At 36.1% G+C, this 11449-nt stretch overlaps 1 pseudogene; it reads right to left on the bottom strand.

Annotated features, from left to right (window-relative positions):
- Nucleotides 1-10486: 10486 nt before the first annotated feature.
- On the bottom strand, nt 10487-11146 carry LOC114223635 (high mobility group protein B1-like; annotated as a pseudogene).
- Nucleotides 11147-11449: the final 303 nt, after the last annotated feature.

Raw genomic sequence — 11449 nt, 5'->3', positions numbered from 1 at the left:
CTTTGGCTGAGGTCATGATCACAGGGTCCTGGGATCGAGCCCCGCATTGGGCTCTATGCTTCTGTCTCTCTCCCTCTGCCTGCCGCTCTGCCTACTTGTTCTCTCTCTCTCTGTGTCAAAAATAAGTAAAGCAAGCAAGCAAGCAAGCAAGCCTCTAGACTATAAAGAAAAAAAATTGTAGTCACAGAAGATACGGTCACTAATGTAGAAATTCTGACAGAATTTATAAAAAGGCTATCAGAACTAAAATGAGTTTAGCAGGGTTGCAGGATACAAGATCAATATACAAAAATCAAAGATTTCTCTAGGTATCTATAATAAAAAATCAGAAATTATAAAAAATACTACCAATTAAAATAGCATAAAATATGAAATACAAAATATGTGAAAGAACTGTATATTGAAAACTACAAAAGGCTGTTGAAAGAAATTAAAGAAGACCTAAAGAAATGGAGACATACACAGTCTAATGGGTCCTAAGACTCAGTATTATTGTCAGTTCTCCTCAGTTGACCTGTATCTTCAACACAGTCTCAATCAAAATACCAGCATGCTCTTTTGTACAAACTTATAAGCTGATTCTAAAATTCCTATGGAAATCCAAAATATCTGGGATAGCCAGAACAATTTTCAGAAAGAACAGAGTTGGATGGCTAGAACTATCTCATTTCAAGAGTTATTATAAAGATGCAGTTAGCCAGACTGTGTGGTATATGCACAATGACAGAAAAATAAAAAAGTGGAATAAAATAGAGCCTGGGAAGAGACCTGCACACATATAAACACGTATATTCTGACAAAGGTGCAAAGGCAATTCAGTGCAGAAAGTATTCTTTTTTTGACAGCGTTGGCAAAAGATAAAGAAATTCCATCCATACCATATACTATATATAAATATTAACTTGAAGTAAACCACAGACCTAAATGTAAAAGCTGAAACTATAAAGTGTGTAAAAGAACACATAAAGAACTTAACAGTCACCTGTTAAAGAAGTATACAGGTGGCAAATAAGCTTATGAAAAGGTGCCTTACATCTTCTGTAATCAGGGAAATGCAAATTAAAATGAGGTAACACTATACACCTACTAGAATGGCAAAATCCAAAACACTAACAGCTTCATGTGCTGGTGAGGATGTGGAGTTCAGGTTCATTGTTGACGGGAATGCAAAATAGTATAGCCACTTTGGAAGACAGTTTGGCAGTTTCCTAGAAAAGTAAACATACTATTGCCATTGGATCCAGTACTTGGGTTCCTTGATATTTACCCAAAAGAGTTGAAAACTTATGTCCACACACAAAAAAACTGCACAAAGATGTTTAGAACAGCTTTATTTGTAATTGCCAAATCTTGGAAGCAACCATTATGTCCTTCAGTAGGTGAATGGACACATTAACTGTGGTATATCCAGATGATGGGATATTATTCTGTACTAAAAAAAAAAAAAAAAAAAAAGGAACTATCAAGCCATGAAAAGACACAGACAAAACTTCAATCCATACTACTAAGTGAAAGAAGCTAATCTGAAATGACTACATAATGTATGATTCTGACTAGATGACATTCTGGAAAAGGCAAAATTATGGAGACAGTAAAAAAAAAAAATTCCATGGTTATCAGGGATTGGCCAGGGATGGTGGTGAGTAAATCAATCATAGAGGATTTTTAGGGAACTGAAAATACTCTCTATGATACCATAATGATAGATATGTGTCATTACATATACATATGTATATGTATATATACATATACATGGACTTTGATTATCATACGTGATTATGATTTATCAACATAGGTTCAATTGTAAAAGTGTATCATTCTGGTAGGAAATGTTGATAACGGCAGAAGCCATATACGTGTGGGGGCAGGGGTTATAACAGTCTCCCCTTATCCATGGGGGATATATTCCAAGACTACCAGTGGATGCCAGAAACCATAGATATTGCCAAGCCTTATATATACTATATTTTATTTTATATATACATCTATGATAAAGTTTAATTTGTAAATTAGGCACAGTAAGAGACTGACAAAAACAACTAATAATAAAATGCAATGATTTAAATAATATACAGGACTACCTCACTTTATTGTGCTTTACTTTATTGCACTTCACAGATAGTGGTTTTATTATTATTTTTTTTAACAAATTGAAGGTTTGTGGCAGCCCTGCATGGAGCAAGTCTATCAGTGCCATTTTTTTCCCCACCAGTATTTGCTCACTTTGTGTCTTTGTGTCACATTTTGGTACTTATTACAATATTTCAAACTTCCTATTCATTATGGTTATCTGTGATCACTGAGCTTTGATATTCCTATTGTACTTTGGGGGCGCCAAAAGTTGTGCCCATATAAGATGGCAAACTTAATTGATAAATGTTGTGTGTTTTTGAGCTGCTCTACCAATGGGCTGTTCCCCCATCTTTCTCCCTCTCTTCAGGTCTTTCTAGTCAAAGAGACACAACAATATTAAAATTAGACCAATTAATAACCCTACAATGTCCTCTAAATGTTCAAGTAGAAGTAAAAGTTGCATGTTTCTCACTTTAAATCCAAAGCTAGAAACAATTAAGCTTAGGGAGGAAAGCATGTTGAAAGCTGAGATAGGCCAAAATCTAGGCATCTTAGGCCAAACAAACAGCTAAGTTGTGAATGCAAAGGAAAACTTCTTGAACAAAATTAAAAGTGCTCTCCCACACAAAGTCAACATCATACTCAATGGTGAAAAACTGAGAATTTTCCCCCAAGGTCAGGAATAAAACAAGGATGTCCAGTCTCACCAATTTTATTTAACATACTACTGGAAGTCCTAGCCAGAGCAATCACACAACATAAAGAAATAAAAAGGCATCCAAATTGGTAAGGAAGAAGTAAAACTCTAAGTATATGCAGATGACATGATACTATATTTGGAAAATCCTGAAGACCCCACCAAAAAACTACTAGAACTGATGAATGAATTCAGTAAAATCATAGGATACAAAATCAACGTACAGAAATATGTTGCATTCCTATACACTAATAATGAAGCAGCAGAAATTGGAATTAAGAAAACAGTCCCATTTGCAACTGTACCCAAAACAATAAAATATCTAGGAATAAACCTAACCCAAGAGGTGAAAGACCTGTACTCTAAAAACTATAAAACACTGATGAAAGAAATTCAAGACGATGCAAAGAAATGGAAAGACATTCCATGCTCATGGGTTGGAAAAACAAATATTGTTCATATATCTATACTACCCAAAGGAATCTACACATTTAATGTAATCCCTATCAAAATACCAATAGCATTTCTCCATAACTAGAACAAACCTAAAATTTGTTTGGAACCACAAAAGACCATGAATAGCCATAGCAATCTTGAAAAAGAAAAATGAAACTGGAGGCATCACAATTCTAGATTTCAAGTTATATTACAAAGCAGTAGTAATTAAAACAGTATGGTACTGGCATAAAAATACACACGTAGATCAATGGAACAGAAAACCCAGAAAGAGAGTCACAACTATACGGTCAATTAATCTTCGACAAAGCAGGAATGAATATACAACAGGAAAAAGTCTCTTCAACAAGTGCTGTTGGGGAAAACTGGACAGCCACATGCAAAAGAATGAAACTGGACCACTTTCTTGAACTTAAACCATAGGCTCAAATATGGATGAAAGACCTAAATGTGAGACCTGACATCATGAAAATCCTAGAAGAGAGCACAGGCAATAGTAATATCACTGATGTCAGCTGTAGCAACATTCTTCTAGATAGGTCTCCTGAGGCAAGGGAAATAAAAGCAAAAATAAACTATTGGGACTACATCATAATAAAAAGCCTCTTCACAGCAAAGGAAACAATCAATAAAACTGAAAGGTAACCTACTGAATGGGAGGAGATATTTGCAAATAATGTATCTGATGAAGGGTTAGCATCCTAACTATATAAGGAACTGATACAACTTAATACCCAAAAAACAAATAATCCAATTAAAGGGTGGGAGAAGACCTGAATAGACATTTCTCCAATGAAGACATACAGATGGAGAACTGACACATGAAAAGATGCTCAACATCAGTCATCATCAGGGAAATGCAAATAAAAACTAAAATGAGATGTCACCTCACACCTGTCAGAATGGCTAAAATCAAAAACAAAACAAGTGTTGGTGAGGATGTGGAGAAAAAATCCTCTTGCACTTTTGGTGGGAATGCAAATTGGGGCAGCCATTGTGGAAAACATTATGGAAGTTCCTCAAACAATTAAAAACAGAACTACCCTATGATCCAGGAATCACAATACTGGGTATTTACCCAAAGAATACCAAAGCACTATTTCAAAGGGATATATGCACCCCCATGTTTACTACAGCATTATTTACAATAGCCAAACTGTGGAAGCAGCCCAAGTGTTTATTAATTGATGAATGGATAAAGAAGATATGGTATATGTACACACACACACACACACACACACACACAAACACACAGGAATATTATTCAGCCATAAAAAATCATGAAATCTTGCCATTTGGAGCAACATGGATAGAGCTAGAGAGTATAATGCTAAGCGAAGTAAGTCAGAGAAAGACAAATATATAACCTCACTCATATGTGGAATTTAAGAAACAAAACAAATGAAAAAAGGGAAAAAAAGAGACAAATGAAGAAACAGTCTCTTAATTATAGAGAATAGACTGATGGTTCCTGATGGATAGAAGATCAAACCAGCCACAACATTCCCTTAAGTCAAAGCCTAATCCAGAGCAAGGCCCTAACTCTTCTTAGTTCTGTTGAAGCTGAGAGAGGTGAGGAAGCTACAAGAAAAAAGTTTGAAGGTACCAGAGGTTAGTTCATTAGGTTTAAGGAAAGAAGTTGTCTTCATAATATAAAAGTGTAAAGTGAAGCAGCAAGTGCTAACGTAGAAGCTACTTCAGAGTTATCCTGAAGATCTAGCTAAAATAGTTAATGAAGGTGGTTACACTAAATAACAGTGTTTTTCAATAAAAATGAAACAGCCTTATATTGGAAGAAGATGCCATACAGGACTTTGATAGGGGAAATCAATGTCTGGCTTTAAAGCTTCTTAGAACAGGCTGACTCTCCTATTAGGGGGCTAATGTAGCTGGTGATAACTACATTGAAGCCAATGCTCACTGACCATTCCAAATTCTTAGGTACCTTAAGAATTATGCTACATCTACTCTCTGGCTTCCATAGATGGAACAACAAAACCTAGATGACAGCACACCTGTTTACAACATGGCTTACTGAATATTTTAAGCCCACTGTTGAGACCTATTGTTCTGAAGAAAAGATTCCTTTCAAAATAACTCCTCATTAACAGGACACCTGGTCACCCAAGAGTTTTAGTAAAGATGTACAACAAGATTAATGTTGTTTTCATGCCTGCTAATACAACTTCCATTCTGCAGCCCATGGATCAAGGAGTTATTTTGACTTTCAAGTCTTATTATTTATTAAATATATTTCATAAGGCTACAGCAGCCATGGATAGTGGTTCCTCTGATGGATGGGGGCAAAGTCAATTGAAAAGCTCCTGGAAAAGACTCACCATTCTAGATGCCTTTAAGAACATTGGTGATTCATGAGAAGAGGTGAAAATGTCAACATTCACAGGAGTTTGGAAGAAGTTGATTCCAACCCTTATGGATGACTTTGAGAGGTTGAAGACATCAGTACAGGAACTAACTGCAGGTATGTGGTGGAAATGGCAAGAGAACTAGAATTAGTAGTAGCCTGAACATGAAACTGAATTGCTGCAATCTCATGATAAAGCTTGAATGGACGAGGACTCACTTCTTAAGGATGAGCAGAGAAAGTGGTTCTTGAGATGGAATCTGGTAAAGATGGTATCAAGACTGTTGAAATGACAACAAAGGATTTAGAGTATTACATAAACTTAGTTGATATAGCAGTGGCGGGTTTGAGAGTACTGACTCCAATTTTAAAAGAAATTCTTATGTGGTTTAAATGTTACAAAGAGCATCAGAGCCTACCAAGAAATCACTGATGAAAGGAAGAGCTGATTGATATAGCATTCGTTACTCTTGTATTATTTTAAGAAATTGCCACAGCCATCCCAACCTTTAGGAATCAGCACCCTAATCAGTCAGCAGCCATTAACATCAAGGCAACACCCTCTACCAGCAAAAAGATGGAAACTTGCTGAACTCTCAGATGACTGTTAGCATTTTTCAGGAATAAAGTATTTTTTAATTAAGGTATGCAAATTGTTGTTTTAGACATAATGGTATTGAACACTTAAGAGAATACAGTGTAGTGTAAACATAATTTTATATGTATTGGGAAACCAAAAAATTCACTTGACTCACTTTATTGTGATATTTGCTTTATTGCTGTGGGGGACCTAACCTGTAATATCTCTGACTTATGCCCATACTGTAATAAGAGTTATGTGAACATGATCTTTCTCTCTCACAATATCTTACTGTGTTATACTCACCCTTATTCTTCCTGTGATGATGTGAGATGATAAAATGCCTACGTGATAAGATGAACTGAGGTGAATGATACAGGCATTGTGATGTAGTGTTAAGCTACTACTGACCTTCTCATCACACTTCAGCAGGAGAATCACCTGCTTCCAAAATGTGGTTCACCATAGGTAAGTGAAACCACAGATAAGGGGCGGGGAGGGGGCAGAGGGGACTCCTCAATGTGGGAACTTTATATATCTTCTTCTCAATTTCCTGTGAACCTAAAACTGCTGTTAAAAATTGTATTATTAAAAAAAAAAAACAAGAGAACACCTAGAAGAAAAATTTGTGATCTTGGGTTAGACAAAGATTTCTTATATACAATACCAAAAGCATGATTCATAAAACTACAAATTGATAAAATGGACTTTGTAACAAAAATACTGTCATCTGCATTTTGAGAGACACTGTATACAGAAAATGAAAAGACAAGCACTAGACTGGGATAAAATAGTCACAAAATGTTCACATAGCAGATATCTAAAATAGGACTTTTGCATAATATATAAAAATCTCTTGGGGCACCTGGGTGGCTCAGTTAGTTAAGCATCTGCCTTTGGCTCAGGTCATGATCCCAGGGTCCTGAGATTGAGCCCCGTGTCAGGCTCCCTGCTCAGCTGGGAGCCTGCTTCCCCCTCTCCTCCCCGCTTGTGCTCTCTCTTGCTGTCTCTGATGCTGTGTCACTATCTCTTTCTCTGTCAAATAAATAAAATAAATAAAAATAAAAATAAACCTCTCAAAACTTAAAAGAAAAAAAAACCCATTTAGAAAATAGGCAAATTTGAATAGACATGTCACTAAAGAAAGCATACCAATGGCAAATCAGCATATGAGAATATGCTCATATTATCACTGGGTAAATGCTAATTAAAACTATAATAAGACAGCACTACATATCTATTAGTATAACTAAGATTTAACAGACTGACCATCCCTAGTGTTGACAAGAATGCAGTTAAGCTGGAACTCTCATATAGTGCTGGCAGGATTGAAAAATGGTATACTCACTTTAGAATACAAGCAGTTAAAGAAAATTGAACATACGAATGGAATGAGTGGATCAATTAGACCTCAACTATATGATGCACTCATTCCATTCCTAGGTATTTACCCAAGAGAAAGGAAGGCATATGTCCAAAGACTTTTGTGTGAATGTTTATAGCACCTTTATTTGCAATCCCCAAAACTAGGAAGAACCCAAATGTCTATCAGTAGGTGAATGAATAAACAGTGGTATATCCATGCAGTGGAATACTACCCAGCAATGAAAAGGTATTATTGATATATCTTACAATGTGAATGAATCCCAAAATAATCATATTGAGCTAAAGAAGCCAGACAAAGTATATACTGTATGAGTCCATTTTTGAAAAATTCTAGGAAATTCAATACATTATACAGGGACAAAAAGCAGATCAGTGATTGCTGGGGATAGGGCAGGGAGGGGGTTCAGAAAGGGATAGAAAGGAGGGATTCCAAAGAGGTATAGGGAAGCTTCTGGGTGTGATGGTGTCGTAGGTTGAATTGTGTCCCTCCAAAAGATATATGCAAGTCCAAACCCTTGGTACCTGTGCATGTGAACTTATTTGGAAATAGGTTCTTCAGAGATGCAATTAAGAATCTGAGATGAGGTCAACCTGGGTTTAGGGTGCGCTCTAAATCCAATGACTGGTGTCCTTAAAAGTGCAAGGACAGGATGATTGGATACAGACAGCGAAGGCGGCCATGTGAAGATGGAGGCATAGATGGGAGCTATGCTTCCACAAGACTAGGAGTACCAGGAGACACCACAAGTGGCAAGAGGCAAAGAAGGATTCCTTCCTAGAGCCTTTGGAAGAAGTGTGGCCCTCCTGATGCCTTGACTTTGGATTTAAGGCTCCCAGAACTGTAAGTGAATAAATGTATGTTGTTTTAAACCACTGAGTTTATGGTAATTTATTATAGCAGCCACAGGTAACTAATACAGATGGATATAATCATTGTTATGGTTTTGGTAATGGTTTTTCAATTTGTACATCTTAACATATGTGTAATTTATTCTGTATCAATTAGACCTCAAAGCTGTTAAAAAAGCCAACAGTAACACAGAGGATTTAAACAACATGCTTAACAAACTGGACCTAATTTTTATATATTGAATAGTGTACCCCCAACCTATGGCATAAATAAAAATTTCAGGTACATATTCAGGGAATATTTGACAATGTTGGCCAATACAAGTTCATAAAGCTACTCTCACCAAATTTTAAAGGTAAGAAACTGAACAAATCATGTCATCTTACCATAGTAAAACTGAGATAAAAGTTAAAAAACAGTATTGGACAATACTGATATGTCCAGAAATTCAGGAGTGTACTCCTAAATAAGCCATAGAATGAAGAAGAACTCAAGATGGAAATATGAAAATAATTTACTAAATTATAATATAACATACCAGTATTTGTTGGATGGAGCTAAAGCCAGGCTTAAAAATAAAAATATTAAAAGTGAAACTTATGACCTTAATGGCATATATGTAAATGGAAAAATTTAATCAATGATCTAACATCCATTTCAAGCAATCAGAAGAATAACCGAAAATTAAACATAAAGGAAATAGAAGAAAGTAATTAATAATGATAAGAACAAAAATTAGTAAAATAGAGAAGAAAAACATAGTGGAGGGAATTAACAAGACCCAAGTTATTTATTTGAAAAAAAAGCCAGTAAAATTGATACTTTCCACCGTAAGATCCAATAAGAAAAATAGAAGGCAAAAAAAAAAACAAATCCCCAAAAAGTAGGGATAAAAAAGAGGTGATCACCAAAAACCCTACAAGTATCATAAGTGAGCTTATATTAATACATTTGAAAATTAAGCTAAATGAACAAATTATTAGAAGTGATAAATACAGCAGGGATTCTGAACACAAGTCAGCATACAAAACTCAACTGTATTTTAGTGTGATAATTAAAATGAAAATGGGAATAATATAATTTCCAGTAAAATCAGATGAACCAAATACCTAGGAATAAAATGAATGAATTGCAAGACCAGTTCACAGAAAACTTTAAAATACTATTGAAAATTTCTCTCAAATAAAGTAACAAACTACTTAAAGATGTAATACCATTTATAGATGGGAAGAAAATACCACAAAGATGCCAATAATCTCAAAATTGACACAAAATTAAATTCAATCCCAATGAACATCTTGGAATATTTTTATATTGAAACTGACACAAAAATGCAAAAAGCCAAAAAGAGCCAAGATATTCTTAAAGAATAATAAATTCAGAGGACTTGCTTTATAAAATAGCAAGCATTGTTTAATTAATTTATTTATTTTAAAGATTTTATTTATTTGAGAGAGGGAAAGAATGCACACATGTGGGGGGAGAGGGAGAGGGAGAGGGAAGCCCAAGCAGACTCTGTCCTGAGTGTGGAGCCCCACACAGGGCTCCATCGCAAGACCCTGAGAACATGACCTGAGCGGAAACCAAGAGTCCAAGGCCTAACTGACTGAGCCACCCAGGCGCCCCTATTTTTTTTTTTTAAGTGATATTTACTTAGAAGCATTCAGAATGTCAACAAAAGAGCTGCAACTTTTTTTTTTTCAATTACAGAGTGGTACTCAGTTCACAGAACAAATATTTCGTATAAGCTGCATCAGAGACAAATGAAGATGGAAAAACTACCATCCCCATATGTAACTAATTTGTGCTGGGCACCGACAAGAACCTGCTTTAAATTTCCATGCCAAGTTACAACCCCCATACTGGACCAGGCAAGGTTAGTGGCTACTGAAAATACCACCAGGACAGGGCTATCTAAAGACACATTCAGTAGTGTGTTAACTATGCAAAAAAAGACACCATACAGTTTAAAAACAAATCTTACACAGCCTTACATTTCCATTTTTTTTCTTTAAAAGGAGTGAGATGCATACAGAGGGGGTTACATGCTTTACAGACGAGAAAAAAATGCACTAGAACTTATTCATCATCTTCTTCTTTATCTTCCTTCTCCTCATCCTCTTCAGCTTCCTTGTCTTCCTCCTCTTGCTGCTTTTGCTTGTTTTTTTTTAGCCTTGACGACTCCCTTTTTCGCTGCATCAGGTTTTTCCTTTACCTTAGTATGCAGCAATATCCTTTTCCCATTTTTCGTTCAGCTTAGCAGCTTCTCTCCATGCGGCTGCTTGTCATCTGCAGCAGTGTTATTCCACATCTCTCCCAGTTTCTTTGCAACATCACTAATGGACAGGCGGGGATGTTCTCCTTTGATTTTTGGGTGATGCTCGGAACAAAACAAGTGAAAGGCCGAAGGAAGCCTCTTAGGTGCATTGGTATACGTGCTGCTGAAGTGAGCAGCAAGTGTGCATTCGGATCCTTGAACTTTTTTGTTTCCCCTTTAGGGGGAATTTAAGTTTTCATTTATCTTTCATAACGGGCCTTGTCTGCCTTTGCCACGTCTTCAAATTGTCCCTTGTCTTTAGCAGACGTGGTCTTCCACATCTCTGAGCACTTCTTAGAAAACTCAGAGAAGTTGACTGAAGCATCTGGGTGTCTCTTCTTGTGCTCCTCTTGGCAAGTCTGCACAAAGAATGCATATGACGACATTTTGCCTCTCAGCTTCTTAGGATCTCCTTTGCCCATATTTAATTATTTTCCCCAGGGAGGCTCAGAGTCGCCCAGTGCCCATCTGGCTTTCACTTGCCCAGGCACTGTCTCTGTGGAGCGCAGTGTACTGCAATGGCTGTTGCAAGCATTATTTTAAAGCTACCTTAATTAAGTTTGCTATTAGTGTCAGAATATAGATAACTTGAACAGAAGATGGAATTTAGAATTGATTCATATACACGAATACTTGATATAAAACAAAGTTGGCCACCGAAAACAAAGGGGAAAGATTGTCTTTTCAGTAAATGATGCTCTATCAATTATATATTCATATATCCA

The sequence above is a fragment of the Eumetopias jubatus genome, unplaced genomic scaffold (assembly GCF_037043125.1).
Source record: "Eumetopias jubatus isolate StellerSeaLion01/CBP00866 unplaced genomic scaffold, mEumJub1_p1.0 scaffold_11, whole genome shotgun sequence".
Taxonomy (NCBI): domain Eukaryota; kingdom Metazoa; phylum Chordata; class Mammalia; order Carnivora; family Otariidae; genus Eumetopias; species Eumetopias jubatus.
The sequence above is the reverse complement of the archived record's forward strand: the minus strand, read 5'-3'. Positions and strand labels throughout refer to the sequence as shown.